Source organism: Ictidomys tridecemlineatus (genome assembly GCF_052094955.1).
Source record: "Ictidomys tridecemlineatus isolate mIctTri1 chromosome 5 unlocalized genomic scaffold, mIctTri1.hap1 SUPER_5_unloc_2, whole genome shotgun sequence".
Classification (NCBI taxonomy): domain Eukaryota; kingdom Metazoa; phylum Chordata; class Mammalia; order Rodentia; family Sciuridae; genus Ictidomys; species Ictidomys tridecemlineatus.
This window is the reverse complement of record NW_027520955.1, coordinates 193,231-206,445: the sequence shown is the minus strand read 5'-3', so window position 1 is coordinate 206,445 and position 13,215 is coordinate 193,231. Positions and strand designations below refer to the sequence as shown.

The following is a 13,215-nucleotide window of genomic DNA, read 5'->3' as shown; positions in this document are numbered from 1 at the left end:
CAATAATGACTCTCGGCATCTGGAAAGTTGTGAAAATTCACAATAATGGATGGTAAGTTCCTGCCACTGTTTGTCATTGTTTATACAAATTGTTGCTTTTAAAGCAAAATCATTAAGCAATTGAATGTTCCTGCTAATCTCTTAGCCTGGTTTTTCATGTGCATTGGAATAAAAGCAACAGCCTCTCCTGATTTCTGTTTCCTTCATCCCTGCTCTCTTGACTATCTCAGAATATGGTTGCAGGTGTTTTCCCTGCTGACAGAAATGTTGGGACTGGCAGCTGATAAAGGCGGTCTCCCTGGATGCTGGCGGCCCAGTGGATCAGCTTGTTCTCCTGCATGAAGCCGAGTGGATACTGCAGCCCAGACCCTGGCAGCCACGTGCCAAGGGCAGCACTGAAACTGGATATATGTCCAAGACCTGCAGTTGTGTTACTAAACCAGGCCCATGTTATCCTACTGTGGTAGGTTAGTCCCTAGAATGATGAATTTTGCAAAAGTAGTGAGTTTATTTATGAGTTGGCTGAGTGTGCAGAAACAGGTAGAGCAAATTTCAAATCTGCCTTCCAGGGGAGAGGGTTTAGAGGAATTTATGGGACAGAAAAACAGGGCAGTGTGAGGCATTGGTGAAGGTGATAGAAGGTGTGTTAGTCAGCTTTGTGTCACTGTGACTAAAATACCTGACTAGAATAACTCAGAGAAGGAAAAGTTTATTTTGGGCCCTTGGTTTCAGAGGTTTCACTCAGTCCATGGTCAACTGACTCCATTGTTCTGGGCCTACGGTAAAGCAGAACATCATGTCCGAAGAGCATGGTGGAGGAAAGCTGCTCAGCTCATGGTGGCTAAAGAGAAGTAGAGAGACCATGGGGAGCCAGGGACAAGATATAGTCCAAGGCCACAACCCCAGTTTCCTACTTCCTCTAGCCACATCCCACCTGCCTACGGTTACCACCCAGTGGTCCTTTTAAATTATGAATCCATTAAATGGATTAATCCACTGATGAGGTAATTGCTCATGATCCAGTCATTTCACTTCTGAACTATATCTATATCTATCTATCTATCTATCCATCTATATATATATAATTTTTTACTTGTAGTTGGACATGATACCTTTATTTTATCTATTTATTTTTATGTGGTGCTGAGGAGTGAATCCAATGCTAGATGAGCACTCTACCACTGAGCTACAACCCCAGCCCTCTGAACATTCTTGCATTGCTTTTTGAGAGAAACCTCATGTTCAGACCATAACAGGAGGTAAGGAAAAGTAAAGTAATTGGTGGCCTGCACATGCATAATCAAACTTCATGGCTCTTCCTAAGACATGTGTTCAGAAGATGGTGGTATTAGCATGTTCTGAGGATGGAGTTTTGGCCCTCTGACATCAAAAGGTCACCTATTGGACATTTATACAGGCCCACATCAAAGGCTGGTGGTTTCAACCCATGTGAGCCACTCCAAGTTCCTGAGAAGCAACTCAGGTACTGTTACCATTCTGAGCACTACATCTGAGGTGTTATCTATGGTGAAGCTAATGGGAATATACTGCTTGGCTATACAACCTCTAAAATTGGTGACATAAGGAAGGAACTAAAAGCAAGTGAAGCTAAGGTTTGGGGAGGTATTCAGGCTCTGTCTTAGTTTCCATTTCAAGGCCCATTTCTTCTGTTCAGGCGTCCTGTGGTGGATCACATGTCAGGAGGAAGAGGAGTGCAGGTAGGGAAAAGGAGTTATAACTGCTGGGAAAGCCAGATGAAGTTGAGCATGAAAAGACATTTTTGCTTTAGATGCAGTTTTTTGATTCAAAATTTCATGATATGCAGGAAGCTCATGCTCATGGTTTGCTTCTGTTGTTCGTAGTTTGTGTGAAGGTGTCTCTTGGTACATCTTATTCTTAAGCATGAAGTTAGAGGGAGGTGGTATGACTCTATGAACATTATCGGGCTCTGGCATTCCCAAGGGATGTACCTGGCCTCCACCCATCACACACCAAACCCCCTATTTAAAACCAGAGCCACAACCCCATGTCACCAGGGCACATTGCAATATGCTGCCAGCTCATTGGCCAGGTTATGCAGTGGCCACTTCCTTGCTGAGGTTAAGAACGCCTTGTCCTGAGTATCCAACGAGCGAGATAATGCCTTCATTCTAGAAACAGAATATCCTGGTCTTTCCAGATTGTGCAATTTCTTATGTGCTAAAATTTCTAACACCATCTTAGACCTGCTCATCTGTGCAATTTCCCCAAACAGTGTGTCTCTCTTGGCTTCCCGCTTTTATTATACACAAGACATCTCATTTCTGTAATTATTTTCCTTGTCAGGCCTGGTTCCATTATTCCTTGGTCTCTAGAGCCACTGGAATTGCTTCTGGAGGACAAGGAGACTGTATTCACTTCCCCTTTTCCAATTGATTTGGAAGAGTTCAGCTAAAGGAATTTGACACTTAGATGTACAGGACACTAACGTCATGCTCAGAGGATTGGGTCCTCTCCTTCCCTTCACTATGAGACCCCAGAACATGAATTCTTAATGGAGGTGATACAACCCTATGGAGGGTGTGTGTGTGTGTGTGTGTGTGTGTGTGTGTGTGTGTGTGTGGAAATTGCTTCTTGTGAGTGTGGGGGGGGATGGTAACTGTTACTGCCCTAGGGAATAAGTTAGGCTGCAGAGCTCATGGCTCACAAATATTTAGAGTCAGACTGGTAGAGAAATAGGTTTTATTCAAAGCTAGCTTTGAAGTCACATAGAAGAAACTTTCTGTTTCAAAACTGCATCTTCAGAGGTTCTGAGGGCCAGGAAAGCTTTTAAAATAGAAGAAGTGGCAAAATGGGACAAAAGGCAGGGAAGATAAATATGCAGATTTAGTTAGGCCCTGTTAGATGGGCCTGGTAGGGGCAATCTCCATGCTCAGCCTCCTTGGAGTCTCCCCAGTTGGGGGTGGGGGTGGGGGGACAGCTCTCCAGCCTTTCAGCATTTCAGTGGGGCTATTCATTTCAGTCTCTTGCAGAGGAGGCACAATCTTGTTCTTTTTATGTAGATAACATAGGTGTGCATACAATATATAAACAGACATATATGATGTCTGGAGTTTTAACAGTTCCTGGGAGGCAATTACGAAGAAATGTGTAAAAAGACTATTAGGGGTGGATAAAGAAAAAAAGGTTAAAAGTTACTGCTATGAATTTTATTTGTGATGCCTTATATTATCCATTCACAAGACAGTGCCTGAAAGGAAATTCTCTGTTCTGTCCTTGGGATGAAGAAGCAGACAAGCGCAATCCGTGAAGAAGGGGAAGGCTCCTGGGTTCCCTGCGGAAGAGCTATTCCAGCTGTGTAGGCACAGCCACCCATGAGGCTTAATAACATAGGGGTCTCCCAAGGAGGTTTCACAATTCTAACTCTTAGGTTTTCAGATGTACCCCAGAGTCTTCTGGAACACTGGACATGGCTTGAGTGGTTCCTAAATAATCAGAGCAACTCTAAGTCTGTAACATCTGGTCACAAGGTGAGAGTATAGCTTTGAAGAGAAGAAGCTGGCTCAGGGCCAGAGAGTGGGACTGCTCTGCAGGCTTTTTTCTGACCAGCCCTCCTTCACTGGCAGGAACTGGCCAATTGTGCGGTTCCCACTGTGTCCCCATCCATGCCCCTGCTTGTCCCACTTCTGTGTATCTGCTTGATAGGTTCTCTGCACTGAGAATGCCCTTCTTTGACCTTAACCCATCAATGCTTTATTAGTGTACGGAATCTGGCTCCAACAGTTCCTCCTCCAGGAATGCTTTTGTGGACCTCCCTCAATATTTCCCTATTTTCTTATGGCTTTTACTACATTCTGCCTTATATTTTGGCCATTTGTATACTTGATTCCCTTCCCGCTTTATTGAGGTATAATTTACATACCATCAGAGCTCATTCTGGGTATACTAATCAATCATTTCAACAGATTTATAAACTTTAGCAACCATCATCACATTCAGTTTTAAAACATTTTCATGACTCCGTGGAGTGTGCATGTGCTCGTTGACCGTTCTTGCCCCACTTGCAGGAAACCTGCTTTCTTTTTGGCTTTGCCTTTTCTGGACATGCTGTATGTGTGGAATTATACAACATATAGTCTTTTTCATCTGGCTTCTTTCACTTAGCATTATCTTTTTGTGGCTAACCCATGCCATCTTAGCATGTGTTAATAGTTTAATTTCATTACTAAATATTACTTCTTAGTGTTGGACTTTAGTGAATATTGGATTTATTAGATTGTGCTGGTATTAGCTTTTTGGATGTATCAGTTTGTTTCTGCCATGACTGTTGATGGAATCTTTGCATAGATACATGTTTTCTTTTCTCTTGGACAGACACCTGGGAATGGAATTGTTGGGTCCTGTGTACATATATGTTTTAACTTTTTAAGAAATTGCTCAACTGCTTTCCAAGTGACTATAAGTATTTTCTCCTTTACATTCCCATAAGCTGAATGCCTGGTGTTGTCTTTATTTTATTTTTTTTAATATTCTAGTGGATAGATCTCATTGTGTATCTCGTTGTGATTTTTATTTGAATTTCCCTACAACTAGTGATGCCAAACATCTTTTCAGATGCTTACTAGGCATGTGCTTGTGCTCTTTGGTGAAATGTCTATTCAAATTATTTGCCTAGTTTAAGAATTGAGCTGTCATTTTATTGTTGAGTTGTAAGATTGATGGTGTTTTCCAAGTCATCTCTGTCATTACTGGTTTTCTGTGAAGTTGTTTTTATCATTTGTTTTTTGAGGGAACTAGGGATTGAACCCAGGAGCACTTTACCACTTAGACATTCTCAGACCATTTTGTTTTTTTTGTTTTGAGATAGGGTCTTGTGAGTTGCTTAGGGCCTCGCTATGTTGTTCAGGTTGGCCTCAAACTTTGTGATTCACTATGCCCAGCTTGTTTTTGTTTTGTTCTTAAGTGGAATATGAACCTTTCCAACTGTTAGGATTGAATCATTTTGTTTCTCTTTTTGTCAATATTTCCTTCAAGTATTTTGGGCTCTGTTATTAGGGTGATGTGGTTGATTTCATAGGATGTGCAGACAGATATCCTGATGTTCTTCCATGATCTGATATCCAAGTGAGCCTTCCCTAGGGGATTCCCATGATTCCCTTATCACATTTACCGCCTGTGAGCCTGTGAATCCTAGACCCTAATCCAGGAGAGTATCATCTTTCAAGAAGATATATTTTATTAAATAATAAAGAAATGGAAAGGAGTTGTCAGGAATTTTCTGTTAGAAATTGTAAGTAGAATGGAATAGTCTAGTTGGGACATGCTGATTTTTATCCCTGCAAAGCAAATGTATACAGTCAAATAAATATTTGAGTGGTTGCAGGAAAAGGGATCTCAGAATCCTCTCAGCATAATTAATGCATTTAATGTCTATGTATTCAAGCAAAGAAAGCTAGAAATGGCTTCTTTGTCTTTGGTTAATTGCTGAATAAAGATGATCATCCAAGCAGGGGCCTCTTTTTTCACATTATCACTATAAGCCAGTGCAATCTGATTGTGTGCCTCCTCCTCCCACTGCCTCTGGTGCAGAGAGGAAATATCTTGTCTGTCTGAGGATAAAATCATCTGGAGCTGGCGATAGGTTTATGATATGTGTCAGCTCCCTGGAAGAAAATCTGGTATTGCATCTCAGGAACCACAAAGCTGTTGATCCCTTTTCACCTTATGATTCTGTTTCTATTTTGAGCAAATAACCAGAATTGCAGATGAGGATATTATGCACAAAGATGTCCTTTGCTGAGTTACTTATGAAGTGGAAAAAACAGAGTAGGAAACTTCCAATATAGAATGGTCTCAACCAAGTCAATACAGTTTGATGTAAACATATAAATACAAAAATAAAACATGCGGCCTGGGGTTGTGACTCAGTGGTAGAGCACTTGCCTTGCACTGGGTTAGATCCTCAGCACTACATAAAAATAAATAAACAAAATAAAATTATTGTGTTCATCTATAACTAAAAAACATTAAAAACAACAACAACAACAAACAAACATTCAGGGCTGGGGATATAGCTCAGCTGGAAGAGTGCTTGCCTTCCATGCACAAGGCCCTGGGTTCAATCCTCAGGACCACAAACAAACAAACAAACAAAAACAAACAAACACGCTAACAACAGCTGTCCTTCAATGGTGATGTGATGGATAGTTTTTGTTTTACCTTTTATTTGTTTCAGGTATATTTTCAGATTTTTCTATAGTAAATATGAATTTTTATATCATTTATTTTTCTATTGAACAAATGTTAATGGAGCACCTACTATGTGCTTTGTATGTGCTAAATGCAAGACACAATAAGGAACTCAACTTAGAACTAACCCTGTCCCCACCTCCAGTAATTGACAGTCAACAGACCTTGATAAGCATTGAACCAATAGATATCTGCTAGCAAATAGAGATATATGATATGAAGAGATGGACCAATATATTATGAAAAGAGGAGCAGAGATGACTGAATTTTGTTTAGAACAAGGTTCAGCAAACAATGACCCACAAACCCGTGATCTTCTTTTAGTTTTACATATTAAAGGGTTACAAATTTAAAAAATTTTAAAAATTATCCACAATAATTGTACATATTTATAGGATACACTGTGATAATTTGACATACAAACACACTACATAATGGAAATCAGGCTAACTAGCATTTTCATCTCTTTAATCATTGATCATTTTGCTGTGTTGAGAATCTTTGGCATCTTCTCTTCTAGTTCTTTATGAAACAAACTATGTTGCTGTGAAATATAGTCACCCTTCAATGCTGTGGAACACTAGAATAGTCCTCTTGGGTGTGTTTTAGTATAAAGGGTTAGATATTATTTATTTTTGTTTTGAGGATTGAACTGAGGGGTGCTTTAACACTGAGTCACATTCCACCCCCTGCTCCTTTTTTTAAAAAAAAATTTTGAGAACACGGTTTAAGTTACTGAGTCTGACCTCAAACGTGCAATCCTCCTCCTTCAGCCTCCTGAGTTGCTGGGATAATAAGCATGCACCACCTCACCTGACAAGGGTTGTAAATTTTAAAAGGAGGAAGAAAAGGTGACAGAGACTATCAGAGGTATACAAAACGATTATTTATGAGTAAAATATTTACTTTCTGGCCCTTTACAGAAAATGTTTGATGAGGCCCAGTTTCGAACATCAGAGTTGCCTCTCTAAGTGAAGATGACATTTAACCAGAGAATTTGACAAACACAGAGTTAGAAAGATAATTCCCTGAAAGTTTTGTTAGAGAAAATTTGAAAACTATTTCAGTCAAAGAAAGGTTTTTATTGGAATCTGGCTCCTTCTCCAGGTAGAGAGAAAGGGAAGTCTATTTAAAGGGCATGTTGCTAAAAATAAGTTTCGTCTGCTCTTCTGGATCCTCTTTCTTCAGATTCCTGTAATGTGTGGCTGGTTTGGCTTTAACATGCCACCACCTTATTTTCACTTTTCTGAGCCACACTACTGATAACAATAGCAGCTGTTATTGACTGTGGAGGTACATGGTGGCAGGCATCCTGCTCAGTACTTCCAACCCCTTCCTCTATGTAATCCTAACGACTCTGCAGGATGAGGACTGTGGTCTGAGTCTTACAAAGGGCAGCGATGGCCAGGGGAACTGAGTGGGCTGCCTGTGGTGGTGCAGCTGGTGATCCTGGAGCCCAGAACCCACCAGACACCACCATCTGCTTTACAACTGGGATCATCCTTTCATGGTTCCTGTCAGCACAGGCTCCTCCCTCTTCCAAGGAGGGGTAGTCCATTTCCTCTGTTGCTTTATCACCAATTAAAAACTTTCCCCAATCCCTCCCCCGCCAAAAAAATGAATAAGTAAAATAAATGGATTGTGTCCATCTACTAAAATAAAAATATTTTTTTAAAAACTCTGTAATCCTAACTATTCTAGAGCCTGAAGCAGGAGGATCACAGCTTGGGCAATTTAGTGAGACCCTGTCTCAAAAATAAAAAAGGCTGAGGATGTAGCTTAGTGGTAGTAGAGTCCCCCTGGGCTCAATCTCTAGTACTGCAAAACAAACACAAAGCAAAAACAAAACAATACTAATATATTAAAAGAAAAGCTAGGGCTGGTGTTATGGCTCAGTGGTAGAGTGCCCTTAGGTTCAATCCCAAATAGAAGAAGAAGAAGAAGGAAAAAAAAAAATCTCTCTATACCCTTTCCCTTTGATTTCATCCTCTCTGCTCTGCAAGTTACGATCATAGTTTTTAATTTCCTTAAAATTTCAGTGTATTGGGGACATTTCCCTAATATACCACTCAACTTGTTGAGCAGAATTGAAGGATGATAGTTCCTAGCTTTCCCCTCATCTGCTTCATGTAATTTTTGATAACTCCATTGCACTCTAATTTTCTAAATTTATTGCCTTAATTTCTTCAGCTAAAGACAGATTTTAAATGAGTTTAATAGCACAGCCATTTCAGAGGCATCGTTAATTTCACATTTTCCTTCCCTGGTGGAAAGACTCATTTTTCTTCCATTCCTCCTTTCCCAGCCTCCAAAGACAGCATTCGGGAAGCTCTCCTTGTTCTCTCTGGTGCCTTTGTGCCTTGGACAGGGATGTTTGCTAACAAAACCACTAGGCTCAGAACCAGGAGACCAGGGATCAGGGACAGCAGATATTCGTCCACTGTCAAGGTTCTGGGCGAGTCACTGACCTTTCTGGGGCTCAACCTCTTCTTCTGGTAAAGCTGAGGGGTTGGATTCCATATCTGATTTCTAATGTTGGTTCATCTGCCCCTGTGTCTGGATCAGCCATGTCATGGTTAGGAGACAGAACTCATGCTAGTGACTTTGGAATAAAATATTAATGGGGTAAGTGAAATATTTTTAGAAAGTATCACTAAGAAAGTGAAAGCAGCAAGCAGCTACCACCACTAGGGCTGCAGAAATCAAGAGAAGGGATTGGAATTATTGTAATTTGGCAGCTCAGAGAAGGTGCCCCAAGGAGCGGCAGCTCAGATTGCAGAAGAGGGGCCCCAGCTGGCCGGTGCTGGTGTGGGAGAGGAGGGTGGGGCACACTGTGGCTTCTATTCATTGCATTCAGCTGCTGCCTTGGAAAGGCATTGCTGCTGCCAGGGTGAAGAAGTAATCTCGGTAAGTCTTAGTTTTTTAGGAGAAGAAAGCACAGTTGCTTTCTTCCTCCTTCACCGTTGGAGCCGCTGTCTCATGTCCTATTGGCAGATCCTTGTGGGGAGCAGCAGGTAAAGTCAGAATCTAAAAGTAGGGTCTAGAAGGGTGGCTTTTACTTGTCAAACAGAGGTGTTGAAGATTGCCTTACTGGAGTAAAATAAAAATGAATTTTTTTTGGGATAATAATGTTTTTCTCCAAGTTGGGGGCCAAGGTAGAGCAGGTAGAGATTGGTTCTTAGCCAATCTCTGGACTACACCTTTAATTTTTCCCTTTCTTTCCCTCCAATTTATGGACCTATGCAAGCATCCATTTGTGTACCCACACATGGCATACATCCATACATGGGCGTGTTTTTTCTCCTCTTTCTCTTCTCTCTCTCTCTCTCTCTCTCTCTCTCTCTCTCTCTCTCTCTCTCTCTGACACATACATACAGAGCCATTTATCATTTTTATGTTATGGCCTCTTTTCTACACTTCAGCCTCAGTCCCTCATTGGGTTCTCCCACATGAACTATGCTTTGCTTACACTAGACTATACTAGTAGTTGCCCAAAAGTATCAGGCTTTCTTTGTGCCTTCCTGTCTTTGCACTTGCCGTCTGCCACTTCCCTGAGTGCACTCCCCCAATCACTGAATGGAAACTTAGGTTTTGTTTTTCCTTCAAGAATAACTCAATGACTCTCTTGGGAGCCTTCCCACATTGAGTGTGATATATCTAAGTTATGCTCCTTCTCTGTGTCTTAGTAACAATTGACACATACCTTTATTAGAGCACTTTTTCTCACTTGGTGATAATAATTATACATTTAATTGTTTCTCTCCTTGGATGAAAGGAAGCCACTTAGCAAGCAGTCCTGAAGTTGAACAAAGAAAGAATGAATTAATATAGAGCTGAGAAATCTGGTACTATTAGTACCATTAGTACTATAAAGATCAATAAAGTGTAATAGTTAAAGTATGGAGTTGGTTATTTGAAAAGACAAACAATATTATTTGTTGACAAACTTAGTTCAACTAAGAAAAAGAGAGAAGACTTAAATGAAATCACAAATGAGAGAGGAGACATTATAAAAAATATGAAAGATCATGAGCGTAATGTGAACAATTTTACAGAAACAAATTGGATAACTCAGAAGGAATGGATGAATTCCCAGAAATATTCAATCTGCCAAGTCAGATTCATAAAGAAATAAAAAAAAACTGAAAGACCAAACATGAGTAAGAAGTTTGAGTCTGTATTCAAAGACATCTCAACAAAGAAAAACACAGGACCAGATGCTCCATTGGCAAATTCTACCCAATATTTGAGGAAAAATTAATGCCAATCCTTCTCAAACTCTTTCAAAAAATTGAAGAGGATGAAACACTTCCAAATTTATTTTACAAGGCCAGCATTACTCTGATACTAAAGCCAGACAAATACACTACAAGGAAAGAAAATTATAAGCCAATATTACTGATAACATAGATGCAAAAATTCTCAACAAAATACTAGCAAGTCAAATTCAACACCACATTAAAAGGATCACACACCATGATCAATTGAGATTTATCCCTGAAATGCAAGGATGGTTCAACAAATGTGTGTCAATAAACACTGTATACCACATTAACAGAATGAAAAATAAAAATCATAAGATCATCTCAACAGCTGCAGAAAAAGCACAAAATTAAACATATTTCATGATTAAAATATTTCAGAAAATCAGGTATAGAAGGAACGTACCTCAAAATAACGAAGACTATATATAACAAACCCAGGGTTAATAGCATACTCGATGGTGAAAAGGGTGAAAAGTTGAAAATCTTTCTTCTAAGATCAAGATCAAGGTGAGAATGCCCATTCTTACCACTTCTGTCAAACCCAGTATTGGGATTTCAAGCCAGAGCAATTAGACAAGAAAGAGAAATAAAAATTATCAAAATGAAAAGGAGGATGTAAAATTGTTTGCAAATGACATGATTTTACATACAGGAAACTCTTGACTTCACCCAAAACTGTCAGAACTTATAAACAAATTCATTAAAGTTGCAGGATGGGAAACTAACAGGCAAAAATCAGTATGATTTCTAAATACTAACAGTGAACTATCTGAAAAAGGAACCAAGAAAACAATGCCATTTATAATATCCTCAATGGGAATAAATTTAAGGAAATGAAAGATCTATACATTGAGAACTACAAAATATTGAAATACAAAATATTGAAGAAGAAGCATATAAATGGAAAAATACCCTGTGTTTATGGATTAGAAGAATTAATGCTGTTAAATTAAAAAGTCACCAAATAGACAAAGCAATGTTGAGCTAAAAGAACAAAGCTGAGGATTGAGGGTATAGCTCAGTGGTAGAGCTCTTGCTCAGCATGCAGAAGGCCCTGGGTTCAATCCACTGCGAAACAAGACAAAAAAAAACAAATCTTATGGCATCAACACTACCTGATTTCAAATATAGTTTGATTACTGTAGTAATCAAAATAGCATAGGATTGACATAAAATATATATAGACCAATGGAAGAAATTTATGTATGATCAAATTTGCCAACAAAATACAACAAAAAGTACAACCTCTTCCAATCAATGGAATTGAGAACACTGGATACCCTCATGCAGAATTAAATTGGACACACCTTACATTATATTAAAATTATGTTACATTCCCCTAAGAAGTCTAAACCTTGATTATAGCTCCCAGAAGCATCTCTATGGATGTGTAATATGATAGTCGACCCCGTAGGCAATTGCTCTTTTACACTTGTACGTATCCTTCCTTCTCAACCTTTCCCCTACCAAGGTTGCCACTCTTTACTTTGAAAATTCTCTCTCCTTAAATATCACCCCAGGGTGAGGACTTTTTTTTGTACAAACATTTTTTCTTGATTCAAAGTAAAATTACAGCCTTTTGTTTGAGAATTAGGCATTTAAAACAATCGTCTTTAGGAGGGGAACATCTGTCTTAACTTCAGTTCATCTATGTTGGTTTGTATACACAGATGTAAACCTGGTGAGGTTATTGTTGTTGGACTAACATTTGTAAAAGGTCATATTTGTATAGAATTGTTAATTTTCCATGAATATCTTGTCACATTTTTTTTTGTGTCTATGATATAGAATTTCTAGGATGGGTAAAAAGGGGCATTGGATTTTCTAAACATCAAATGGTCTCTAATGTCTCATCTTTTCTCTCCATCTTCTCCATTTCTTTCTCTGTCTTACAGGACTGATAGTCTACCTAGGAATGATGGCGGGGGCCTTCATTCTGGGGGGCCTGGCTGATAAGCTGGGAAGAAAGAGAGTCCTCAGCATGTCTCTGGCCATCAATGCCTCCTTTGCCTCCCTCTCCTCCTTTGTGCAGGGATATGGAGCCTTCCTCTTCTGCCGACTCATCTCAGGCATAGGGTATGACTCAGAGACCTTGGGCTGGTCCCTCTGAGACCAAGGGTCTAGGCACTTGGGTTCTCTAGCTATGGGTGCTACCTCCAGAAAGCTCTGGATTGTTTGTGATTGACTTTCAAGACACCATATTAAGGTTGAGCATTAGGAAAAATAAGGGTTAGGGCTAGCAATTGTAAAGTCAGTGTATAAAGTTAAAAGATTGCTTCCCATAGGTAGAGAGGAACTGCCTGGCTGGTCTATCACATTCCTGGGTTATTTCACCACAGGGCCTAAGGGTGGGGTCTGAGGTAACTTGGTTCCTGTTATGACCATTTTCAGCATATAACTTGATTCTCTCTTTCTGGCATTTTCCTTTCTGCAGCATTGGAGGCTCTCTGCCGATTGTTTTTGCCTATTTTTCTGAATTCTTATCTCGAGAGAAGCGTGGAGAACATCTCAGTTGGCTGGGCATCTTCTGGATGACTGGGGGCATCTACGCATCTGCCATGGCTTGGAGCATCATTCCACACTATGGTGAGTCATAGGCTTAAAAAATGCCCAGGGGGCCCTGCTTCTATGGTACCTGCACCCAAACAACCTTTCCTGTTCTCAGCTTCATTCCCAGTATTCACACAAGGTTCCTATATGTGACTTTGATCTTCCTAAGGAA

The 13,215-nt window shown here is 39.9% G+C and overlaps 1 pseudogene; it reads left to right on the top strand.

Annotated features, from left to right (window-relative positions):
* Positions 1 to 260: 260 nt before the first annotated feature.
* LOC144372259 (synaptic vesicle glycoprotein 2B-like) overlaps positions 261 to 13,215 on the top strand; it is a 51,121-nt pseudogene continuing 38,166 nt past the window's right edge.